Source organism: Nomascus leucogenys, chromosome 5, assembly GCF_006542625.1.
Source record: "Nomascus leucogenys isolate Asia chromosome 5, Asia_NLE_v1, whole genome shotgun sequence".
Classification (NCBI taxonomy): domain Eukaryota; kingdom Metazoa; phylum Chordata; class Mammalia; order Primates; family Hylobatidae; genus Nomascus; species Nomascus leucogenys.
In genome coordinates this window covers 20,660,581-20,673,746 of record NC_044385.1, presented here as the reverse complement: position 1 = coordinate 20,673,746, position 13,166 = coordinate 20,660,581, and the positions used below count along the sequence as shown (strand labels likewise).

Here is a 13,166-nt window from a genome sequence, read left to right as displayed (position 1 = left end):
AAAATAAAAGCAGATTTCACGGCACCAGAGAGCTCTTCAGCAATTCCCACCAAGTAAATTCATATTTCTTTCACACTCATTCATTTGTTCTTTTAAAATGCTTTAGCAAACGTCTACAGTATACAAAGCATGGTGGCAATGACTGGAGTTTTTAAAAATTTGATTATGATAGGATACTTTCCTTCAAGAAGCCTTAGTCTTCATTCAAGAAAGACAAGTATGCATATATGCAGACACAAAATTTAATAATGTGATAAAGTTTTAAGTGGTTCAGAATTAGTGAGAACAGAACACTAATTATGTGGATACTAATGCTTCACACAAACGAGATAACAGATAAATTGAACCTTGAGGACTAAATAGAATCTTGCTCCTTTGCCTGGGTTTGACAGTGTAGATACTCCAGGCAAGAGGGAACAATATAAGCAAATGAAGAGAGGCGAAGAAGTGAATTTGGGGTGTTAATGGTAAATAATCCATGGTAAAGAATTGTGAGAAGAAATGCAAAGAAATAAGAGCTAGAAAATGGAAAAGACTTTGAATTTCATTAAAGGAATTTAGATGTAATCTTATTAATATTTTTAACTGGTAAATTAAGAAATTTTAATGATTAGAGCAATTATATATTCTGCTGCCTCTAAGAGAAGTTTAGACGTGTCTCCTTTCCTCTCCTCAGGTCCCTCTTTATTCTAACACAAAAAGGAATTGATATGATTAAAGGATCATAATACATGGGTGTAGCTGTCTTCTCTCTTCCTTCCATGGAGCCAGAGTGTGATAGGATCAAAGATACGTATTTGAGCATTAGGGGAGTGAAACAGATAGGTCATACAGTTTGCTTTGATCTAAAAGTATGCATTTAGCCCTAACTAGCTTCAAAAACGGGTATTCCACACTGCTTATTCAAGTCCACTAGAGACTTCTGTATTTGTGTTCTGTAAGGAAAGGAAACAGCGAGAGGATTTTTATCTGGAATTCACCCAACAGAGAAGAGAAAGAGAAAAAAATTAGCTGAACGTGGTGGCACACGCCTGTAGTCCTTAGCTACTCAGGAGGCTAAGGCAGGAGGATAACTTGAGCCCAGGTATTCAAGGCTGCAATGAGTCATGATCATACCACTGCACTCCAGCCTGGGCAAAATAGCAAGATTCTGTCTCTTAAAAAGCAGTAATAAAAGAATTAATAATAAAATTCCATTTGCAATAGCATCCAAAAGAATAAAGTACTTAAGGATAAATTTAACCAACGAGGTGAAAGACTTGTACACTGGAAACTACAAAATATTGCTGATAAAAATTAAAGAAGACTTAAATAAATGAAAAGACATCCAGTATTCTAGATTGGAAAAAGACTTAATATTGTTAATATGACAATATTACCCAAAGCAATCCAGAGATTCAAAGCAATCCCTATCAAAATTACAATGGCATTACAGAAATAGAAAAACTCATCCTAAAATTCATATGGAGAGAGAGAAAAGACAACCCACAGAATGGGAAAAGTATTTGCAAATCATGTATCTACTAAGGAATTAATACCAGAATATATAAAGAACTCCTACAAGTCAACAACAAAAAACCCCAATTCAAACATGGGCAAAAGTTTTAACAAACATTTCTCCAAAGAAGATAAATAAAAATGAAAAAAGAATGAGTTCATGTCCTTTGCAGGGACAAGGATGAAGCTGGAAGCCATCATTCTCAACAAACTAACACAGGAACAGAAAACCAAATACCACATGTTCTCACTCATAAGTGGGAGATGAACAATGAGAACACACAAGGACACAGGGGGGGAACATCACACACTGGGGCCTGTTGGGGTGGGGGCCAAGGGGAGGGAAAGCATTAGATAAATAACTAATGCACGCAGGGCTTAAAACACAGATGATGGGTTGATAGGTGTAGCAAACCACCATGGCACATTTATACCTATGTAACAAACCTGCATGTTCTGCACATGTATCCCAGAACTTAAAATAAAATTATATATATATATATGAAGATATACAAAAAAGATAGATATAAAAATATATAAAAATGATATAATATATGAAATGATATATATAAAATGATATATAAAAATGATATTATATATGAAGATACATAAAAATGGCCAATACACATATGAAAAGATACTCAACATCACTAATCATTAAGGAAATGCAAACCAAAACCACAATGAGATACCACTTCACAACCTCTACAATAGCTGAAGAGGATGTGGAGAAACTGGAACCCTCATACATTGCTAGAGGGGATATAAAATGTTACAGCTGCTTTGTAAAACAGTTGGGTAGTTCCTCAAAAAGCTAAACATAGATTTACCAACATATCCCAGCAATTCCATTCCTATGTACCCAAGAGAATCAAAAGAAGAGATTCAAACAGGTATCTGTACAATGATGTTCATGGCAGCATTATTCACAGTAGCCAAAAGGTGGAAATTATCCAAATGTCCATCAAGAGATGAACAGATAAACAAAATGTGATATAAATATATATATTAAATATATATTTTACATATATTATAGATATTAAAATATATTATATTTAAAATATATATTATATATTAAAATACATATTATATATTTACATATTATACATTAAAAATCTATATTACATATATTTACATATATTTTTATATATGTAAATATATATATACACACACACACAAACAGTATGTTAAGCAGCTTTAAAATGAAGTTAAGGTCTGATACATGCTATAATGTGGATGAATCTTGAAAATATGCTAAGTAAAATAAGTCAGGCATTAAAAGGCAAATATATTATTTCACTTATATGAAATATCTAGAATAGGCAAATTCATAGAGACAGAAAGTAGATTAAAGGTTACTAAGGGCTGGGGGACAGGAGAATGAAAAGTTATGGCTTAATGGTTACAGAATTTCTCTTTGGATAATGAAAAAGTTTGAGAGACAGATAGTGATGGTTGTCACATAACATTATAAATATAATTTAATGCCACTGAATTGTATATGCAAAAGTGGTCAAAATGGCAAATTTTGTTATATGTATTTTACACAATTTTTAAAAATTAGTAAGATATCAAAACCACTGAATTGTACACTTCAAACAGGTGAATTGTTTGGTATGTCAATCATGTCAGTAAAGCTGTTTTAAAACAAAATAGGAAGATGCTGGGCACAGTGGCTCACACCTGTAATCCCAGCACTGTAGGAAGCCAAGGCGGGTGGATTACCTGAGGTCAGGAGTTAGAGACCAGCCTGGTCAACATGGTGAAACCCTGTCTCTACTAAAAATACAAAAAGTAAATGGGCGTGGTAGTGTGTGCCTGTAATCCCAGCTACTTGGGAGGCTGGGGCAGGAGAATCACTAGAACCCAGGAGGTGGAGGTTGCAGTGAGCCAAGATTATGCCACTGCACTCCAGCCTGGGCGACAGAGTGAGACTCTATCTCAAAAAAAAAAAAAAAAAAAAAAAAAAAAAAGGGAAGAAACCTTTCTTAAAAATTACACACAAGTTTGACAAGGTGGGTGATACATACAGGCCTATTAGAACTAAAAATGGGGCCGGGTATGGTGGTTCATGCCTGTATCCCAATACTTTGGGAGGCCAAAGCAGACGGATTGCTTGAGTCCAGGAGTTCAAGACCAGCCTGGGCAACGTGGCAAAACCCCGTCTCTACAAAAATACAAATATAAAAATTGGCCGGACATGGTGGCTTGTACCTGCAGTCCCAGCTAGTCAGGAGACTAAAGTGGGAGGGCCACTTTAGCCCAGGAGATGAAGGCTGCAGTAAGCCTAGATGGCGCCACTACACTCCAGCCTGGGCAGCAGAGTGAAACCCTGTCTGGAAAAAAAAAAAAAAAAAAAACTAAAAATGGGAGCCTGACTATCCCCTCAAATAACTGTAACACCTATACTTAAAAGCAGCTTTGATTTCTACTATATCACAAAATCACAAAACAAACGTATCCTTAAACCAAAACCTAATTCCCCCACCCAGACTAAATCAGAAATTCAGAAAAAGTGTGCTGCAGAGCTGACACTTCAGGTAAATTATACCTACTGACTATTCTAATTTGCGGTAAATATGAACACAGAACAATAAATATTAACAATATTAAGTGTCTATACAGGGGTATATAGTTATCTTGTCATATGATGATACCCTAAGTAGTATAAAGAAAATGAATCAAAACAAAGCTAAGGGTTATACAAATCATTACTGAGCACTCCATTCATAATGTCTGGGATAATTTAAAAGATGCCTTAACAAGTTATAGCTGAGAGTTCAGAAATTCAATGATAGAACCAAAAGAATCATGTATCAATTACTTGAATATTTCTTATTTCTATGCTGCATTTGAAAAAAAACTGATTATACGTTCAACTTATTCCCAAAAAAAGTTCATTAGCAATAGTTAACAAAAGTGCTTTTATACAAAGATATGTTCTTAAAAATTATGTCCACCAAAAAGTTCATTTCAAGCACACTGTATGATTAAAATAATTTTGAATATAAAAGACAAATTGCAAAAGACTTTATATTCATTATAACAATTGAAAAAGATATAATAATCACTACACTACTGCCCTTGACAAAAATCAAGGACATATAAGGGACTAATCAGATCTGTTGCACTGGTAGATAAATGACGTGCTATTCTGAATAGACGCTATTAGTGATATTTCACAAAGTACTACATCATCTAATGATAACAATACTTTGACTTTCTTCAGTGCTGTATACTTAAATGACTTCACTTGCGGCACACACTTTCTGAGGTATCTGCCACACCGCCTCGCTCCCTTTTTTCTGAAAATCTCCCCCTCAGTTCTCAGGGGTGGGCCAAGTGCATATTGTGAGGCCCCATTTAACTGGCCAGTGTTAACTGAACCAATATGGAAACCTGACCTAAGCTGGGGGACAAGTAATTTAAAACCTAACTTAGAGTCAGTCTCTGCAGATGATTACAAGAATTAACATACAAACTCAGCAAGTGTTGAGGCAAACATCCTACTATGATGCTAAAAGCAAAAGAGAAAATCAGTTCCACATAATGAAAGAGAAAAACAAAGCAGATGCATAGAGAAAGGCAAAGACAATGAGTAAAGGAAGTGTTCTGATAGCTTCCTTATTCCCAGTGTTCTGGCGATTCCTGACATTTGATTGCATCCCTGCCTTGTATTCCCCGAACAACCCTGAATCTTACGCTAAATACTTTGGTTTTCAGCTCACAAACTAGACACGGTTAGCTTCCAAACTAATACATAATTTAGTTATCATAAAATCTATAAGGTACATATTATTAACCCTCATTAATACTATAAGACCCAAACATAGTAGGTGACTTGCCGGCCTAAACTTGACTACTAAGTCACAATACTACTATGACACAGCTAGCTCAGAGAAGGACACACCAACTTTGAAGTAATAGCTTAGAAGTAATAGTTTTATGTAAATTATGACAACTTGTCCAAACTCCAAGAATGTGATATAAAAATAAATAAAATAGAATCCTTTAATCATTGTCTTAATGTACTCTATTTTTAAAAGTACTTCTTGGGAAAAAAAAACTGATTTGGTACTAAGGACAAACTTTCTGTTTGATAATAATAATCTTAGCAGGCATTATTTTATTGGGAGCCATCTAAGCCAAGTACCATACCAAGAACTTCCCATTTTATAGAAAAAAAAAAAGGTTTAGAAAGATTATATAAATTCCAAGAACTTCCCATTTTATAGAAAAAAAAAAAAGGTTTAGAAAGATTATATAAATTCTTACAACCTAGTAAGTGGCAAAGACAGGATTAAAACTCAGATCTATCAGGCTCCAAAAGCCTTTCCAATATAACAAGTTGCCTCTTTATTCCCAAAAGGTTTGAAATAAACACAGATGCTGAAATTAAGAGATTCAAAAATGAAATAATTCTAAGTTAAAAAAGATCTCTGAAACTGAAAAGAACAAAGTATGTTTCTATGTGAGTTCCTAAAACACTCCCTGGGGTTCATTGTATACTGTTTAATGAACAGATAAATGAATAATTCTAGAAGAAAAAGAACTCAAAGTTCCCATACAAAATGCCTGGTATACCTTGCAAGGTACATCCTTTCTCCCTAGTCTGTGTAGCCCAAGATCCAACAACAGAGTCTCCTTCAATTCTCCCATCCAACCTCCTTCCTCCCTACAACTACTGGCCAGGTGGTAGGAACACAGATTGCAAGCCACTAGTGATAGCTACCATGGTGTAGTAAAGAAAGTGTCCAATAGAAAGAGAGAGTGGAAAGGCAGAGTCAAAAGTGAGAAGAAAAGATGAGAAATAAAGACAGAGTCTGAAGGAGTAAGATAAGGCCTGGAAGACAACAGAGAGTGCTGGAGCAAGAGATTTTAACCTTCCCTTCACCCATTATCTTCCTTCTTCTCTTTCTTCTCGAATTTCTCCAGTGGGTTTCCATTCTACCATTCTTCCTTTCCCTTGTCTGCAATAGAATAACATAAGAATCTGGAACCAACAGTAGGGCAGGGAAAGAGAATAATCCATGCAAAAGGGAGACTAGAAGAGAATAGGGAAGAATGAGAAAAGAGTAGTTAATAAAGCCATGTTAAAACTGTTATCAATTATGCCAGGCACTGTGTCTAAATTCTGTAATACTGTGACTATACATTAATGAGTTAAAATATACAAAGAACGAAGTTACAGGTAGTATATTTCTGAGACTTTTTACAATCACAGACACATGAAGGTAAAAACAGTATTATTCACCTTTAAGCACCAGTATCTTTCATATTAAAATTTTTTAACAGAATAATTTTTTCTTTTTTTTTTTTTTTTTTTTTTTTTGAGACAGAGTCTTGCTCTGTTGCCCAGGCTGGAGTGCAGTGGTGTGATCTCAGCTCACTGCAACCTCCGCCTCCAGGATTCAAGCAATTCTCATGCCTCAGCCTCTTAAGTAGCTGGAATTACAGGCGTGTGCCACCATGCCCAGCTAATTTTTGTATTTTTAGTAGAGATGGGGTTTCACCATGTTGGCCAGGCTGGTCTTGAACTCCTGACCTCAGGTGATCTGCCTGCCTTGGCCTCCCAAAATGGTGGGGTTACAAGCCTAAGCCACCGCACCTAGCCTGAGTTATTATTAAACAAAGTTTCAAAACAGTCCTTGTGCATATATGGGCATGACAACACAGTAAGCAGTAACACAGACCCACACATACACAAAAACACATAGAAATGCTGAATAAAACAGACAATCATGAGAAATTTTAAATATACAATCAAACTAATGAAGGAGAGAAGAAAGGAAGAGAAATCCCCAAGAATTAGAAATAAAGAAAAATAATCAAAACTTTAAACACAGGAATAGATGCTGCAAAAGCAAAAGTCCTGGACACAGGCCCTAACAGGTGGATCCACAAGGAACGAAGGTATCGCTGGTGGCTTAACAGAGGTGGAGGACTGGAATGATTACCTCTCATTAAAACCAGGACCCTTTCTCCATGTCAGGGAATAATAAAAATTCTGATTCTTGTCCAGTGAAGCAACCTAGGGTGTTGGCAGGGGGCAGCATAAGAGGAAAACATGAGGGTTTGGAGTCTGAATCCATACTGCCCATGTAGTAAAGAAATCCTTTGCCAAGAAATTAATATTAAATCTAGTTCCTATCCCACAGAAGTGAAAGCATTCAGAGGGAATAGAGCTCATCCCAGAAAAATCTACCTCAGTCAAAAGTGAACTCACAATTAAAAAAAAAAAAACTAAATGAGGAAATAGAACACCAAAATGGGGAAAGTTGGCAATCAAAACAAATGGGAAGATTAGTACCCTCAAGAACTCAACAGAATACAATCTGAAAAATACCATAAAGTGGGTAACAATGATTCAAGAGATAGAAGAAATACAAATGATAATGAAAGAACAGAGATTTGAAAATTAACCAAGTAAAACAAGAAATGAAAAATACTGCCACTGAAATGTAATGATATATTAACATGTGCATATAGGACAAAATAATGAATTTTTAAGTCACCGATTTACTTCTCTATGCTGTTTTAAGTACTCAAACTTTTTTAAAAAAATACTCTGAAGCGGCGACAGAGCGAGACTCCGTCTCAAAAAAAACAAAACAACAACAAAAAAATACTCTGAAGCAATAATTGAAAAACAGGGGAAAGTACAGAGAAAGAATCATACACTCCTTCAAGAATACAGTTTAAGGCTATGAATTCCTCCCAAGAAAAAGCACATTTACCTCCAATTTTACATATCATGTAAAATGTTGCTAGATGTCTCATAGACTTTGACTAAGAAATAATGTTCTAAAGGATACTAAGAATATAGCCATGTATTCTGGCACTTATTAAGTATAAATTTAAACCAAATTATATACAATCACAGAAAATATCACTGGTTAAAAAATCGGCCTTTTAAGTCATAGGATATCCTGAGAATGTTATTTTCACATCCGCAATCCCAGCATCAATAAACTCTACCTCCTATGACACACTAGAGGAACAATAAGGAATTAAGATACGGTGTTCTAATTACTAGGTGAACTATAAATATACTACACAGATTTTAAAATATAACTCACCTAAACATTAATCTAACACATTCCCATTACTACAATAAACTTGCAACTTTAATCACAAAGAGTTAATGAAGGTAACAAAGCAGCTACAGATTTTTAACAATTTTCACGAAATCACTTTTGGCTGGGTGCGGTGGCTCATGCCTGTAATCCTAGCACCTTGTGAGGCAGGGGTGTGCAGATCACTTGAGGTCAGGAGTTCAAGACCAGCCTCGCTAACATGGTGAAACTCCGTCTCTACTAAAAATACAAAAATTAGCCAGGTGTGGTGGCACACGCCTGTAATCCCAGCTACTTGGGAGGCTGAGGCAAAAGAATCACTGGAACCTGGCAGGAGAGGCTGCAGAGGGCCAAGATCGTGCCACTGCACTCCAGCCTGGATGACAGAGCAGGACTCTGTCTCAAACAAACAAAAATCACTTTCTCACACAGAAAAGCTAAAATATTGTAGTTTATATAATATAGTAGTTTATATAACAATTTTTTAATGGTTACACCTGCAAGGTATTTATTAGCCTCCAAACAATTGGAAATTTATTTCAACCAAGGTTCTCTTAAATCTTCAGTATTTGTGTGTAACTCCAGAGAAAGTTAATTTATATCAATTTACAGTGTAGTGATCATGATCAGGGAAAGTGATACTCTTCCACTGACTACAAGTCATTGCAGAGGCAATTTAGAACTTTTCTTTTATGCCCACTGTACAAGACAAACCTTGCTGACATCTCACTACTTTGAGAATCAATTTTTTTTTTTTTTTTTTTGAGATGGAGTCTCACTCTGCACCCAGGCTGCAGTGCAATGGCATGATCTTTGCTCACTGCAGTCTCCGCCTTCCGGGTTCAAGTGATTCTCCTGCCTCAGCCTTCCGAATAGCTGGGATTACAGGCGCCCGCCACCATGCCTGGCTAATTTTTGTATTTTTAGTAGAGACGGGGTTTCACCGTGTTGGCCAGGCTGGTCTCGAACTCCTGACCTCAGGTGATCCACCCACCTCAGCCTCCCAAAGTGCTGGGACTACAGGCATGAACCACCATGCCCAGCCAAGAATCAAATGTAAATGAAGTATCCAGGTGTGGCCTAAAGAATGAGCATAATCTGGATGGATCTTAGTCTAAATTTATGCCCTGCTCTTTAGTAAAGTATAGTAACTCCAGATATATGTTTCACAGATGCAGTAACTTCTATTCTTTGGTCAGTGCAGAATATAATTTATACTTCCTGAAAGCAACTTTGTCTATTCATGAAGATAGCTGCTTTTTATTTGCCTGTGTCTTATTTTGAATATATAATCCACAGGTTTACAGACTTTTGCAATGAATACATTTCAACTTGTATTTCATCAGCAAACACTTGAGAGGATGTTATTTCACAGGCTATTTTAAATTCATTGTTGGTCAAGTTAGTAGTAGTGGGCGATTTTCTTATAGAAAGCAATTCCAAACATAATGAGCAGATGTTTGCGGGCTCTAATCAATAAGCTATATGCCTTGTCCTTCTCCCTATATCTGAGGATCATGTACTGCTTTATTGTCCATGTCCCTCAGGCAACAGACACAAGGGATTAATGAAAAGAAAAAGATTCCAGGATCAGATTTGTCATTCTCCAACTCCAAAAGGCCAAAACATTTCAATCGCTATGTTTTCAAGAAGATTTATATCCTACAATATCCTTTGAGGTTTTCTTACTAGAATGAAACATACATTTTAGGAGAGTTAATGATTTAGTTGGAGTGGGGAGAAGCAAGCAAGTCAAGGGATTTTCAAAAAGTATAACAGTTCAGTTAAGAGTATACATTAATTAATGTTGCCCTAAGTTTTATCAGTTTTTAAAATTTTTTAATTTCAAGGGAAGAGGCTTTAACATGAGAAATAAAATATATGCCAGTCCATTATCTACATATTCTTCATCTTGGCCATGAGGTCTTCCAAGCTTTACAGAATCTTCCACTGTTACCTCAGTGACAGAATCTTCTTGCTTTTTTGGAATTGTGTATGCCACTGTAATTCCTTCAGGTAAGTCTAGAACTGGACCTGAAGAATTTTTTTTTTTTTTTTTTTTTTTTACTTTAAGTTTTAGGGTACATGTGCACAACGTGCAGGTTACACATGTATACATGTGCCATGTTGGTGTGCTGCACCCAGTAACTCATCATTTAACATTAGGTATATCTCCAAATACTATCCCTCCCCGCTCCCCCCACCCCACAACAGGCCCCGGTGTGTGATATTCCCCTTCCTGTGTCCATGTGTTCTCATTGTTCAATTCCCACCTATGAGTGAGAACATGCGGTGTTTGGTTCTTTGTCCATGCGACAGTTTGCTGAGAATGATGGTTTCCAGCTTCATCCATGTCCCTACAAAGGACATGAACTCATCATTTTTTATGGCTGCATAGTATTCCATGGTGTATATGTGCCACATTTTCTTAATCCAGTCTATCATTGTTGGACATTTGGGTTGGTTCCAAGTCTTTGCTATTGTGAATAGTACCGCAATAAACATACGTGTGCATGTGTCTTTATAGCAGCATGATTTATTGAAACCTCAGATACCAGCTCAATACCTCACTCGGTATATTCATGGATTATCTCTTCATCTTCTTGTACAACCTCGTTTGGGCAGTGCTGCTACCTTTTTCTTATGTTCTTTCTGCAATTTCTGTCATCACACTGAGGATTTGGCTTCATGGACGTAGTAAGAAAAAAATCCTGCATTGCATTGTATCCAAGGTAAAACTAACAGTACCAAAATTTAACAGAAACTTTAACATGTTGTGTACTAAGATCCTAGCAACCACTTCCATAGTGGTAGGAAGACCGGCTGCACAAACACCAAAGCATGCTAAAAGTGCACACTTTGGCATCTGTCAACCTTGAGATGTTAGTTTGATTGCCGCTTAGTAGCTGTGAGACCTTGAGAAGTTATTTAAACACAAAAGGCTTCGTTTCCCTACCTGTATAGGTACCTATACCTTATAACCTTCACAGGGTCATGAGGATTTAATAAAACAATTTATGAAAAGTAGTAAGTACAGTACATGGGACATAGAAAAGTTTCAAAAATTAGGCCGGGCACGGTGGCTTATGCCTGTAATCCCAGCACTTTGGGAGGCCAAGGCGGGCGGAATTGTGGCATGCAACTGTAATCCCAGCTCCTCGGGAGGCTGAGGCAGGAATATCGCTTGAATCCAGGAGGTGGAGGTTGCAGTGAGCCGAGATCACGCCACTGCACTCCAGCCTGGCGACGACAGAGCGAGACTCAGTTTTAAAAAAAAAAAAGATTCAAAAATTATTAACTGATATTATAATTAGAACCTCCCATCTATTTGAACTTGGGTATATTATCCTCTAGACCCTAGTTTCTCCTTCTCTCTGAAACTAGAAATTCTAATACATAATTGTAAAAATAAAACATTTTTAAATGAATGTTTTTCTTCTAAGGAATGTATTTTTAAAAACTGATGGTCCAAAGAAGGTCCTCCTTTGAACTCTAACACTTATAAGCATTCAGGAGACAAGAAAATGCCTAATAATATCCCAATAAAAATGGCATCTCTTAAACAGAGAAAGAAAAAAAAAACCCAAGAATTCAGGGGATTAAGTCCGCTTTGTTCACTATTTTAAACCTTGTTACTTTGTAAGTCACTTAAACAAATGAATATCATATGTGGCAGACTGCCTAGTTACCTAACAACTAATCTTCCCTTCTTCCTCATTGACAGACCCTATTTCTGGGTAGTGGCAATTTGTTTTACCCCAGATGATGAATTATAATTGGTATATGCCAGTATAACTGGTATAAGCCCTTTCCCGTTTTCCATTGTTTGGTCAGGCATCTGTGTGAAACTTGCTTTATATTATTTTGACCAGTAATAGAAAGGGCCTGATAGCTTCCAGGAAGGGTCTTTTCCCTAATGAGTAAGAACAAGGAGAAAGCCCTTTCTTGAATGCTCTCTCTCTACTCTATATATTACTACGATGATATGCTCTTTTAGGAGCTGTCTTGCAACCATGAAAGGAAAAACAGAAGAGCTTTAGAGACCTGGCAATCTAATACTCTGACAATGCTGAGCCAGAGAACCAACCCTGGGATTGCCTGCCTCAAGACTTCTTATTTAGTAATAAATGTTCTTGTGTTTTCGATCACTGTTAGTTGTATTCTGTTATGGCCAAGCAAATGCTCTTAAAAAATATTAAGCATGAAGTCAAAATATAATTCTATCCAGCGAAAGATAATCTTACCTGGAAATTTTGCCAAGTTTATCACTAGTCTATAACTTATCTGTGCATCTGTAAATTGAAACTACATGTGTTTGTGGCACTTTTTCTCAATTAGGCTATCAGAATAGGGCTCATAATTTTCAGATTAACTCCATTTAACAAGTTTGACATTTTATGTTTTGCATACCAACTTGTCCAAGACACACAACAAACTATGAAGATAGGTAGCATTACTAGCTTCGTTTTAAATGAGAAAACAAAATAATTTAAGTTATGGGACCAAAATAGTCCATTTATTTACAGTTTTAAACTAATTTCTGACAATTTTGTTGGCCGTTAAATACTCAAATAAATGAAGGAACTAGGATTT

At 36.3% G+C, this 13,166-nt stretch overlaps 1 protein-coding gene across 18 annotated transcripts in view; it reads right to left on the bottom strand.

The window, feature by feature from the left end:
* The window catches only part of CDC42BPA (CDC42 binding protein kinase alpha), a 314,383-nt gene that overhangs the window by 260,999 nt on the left and 40,218 nt on the right, over positions 1-13,166 (bottom strand). The window lies entirely within an intron of this gene.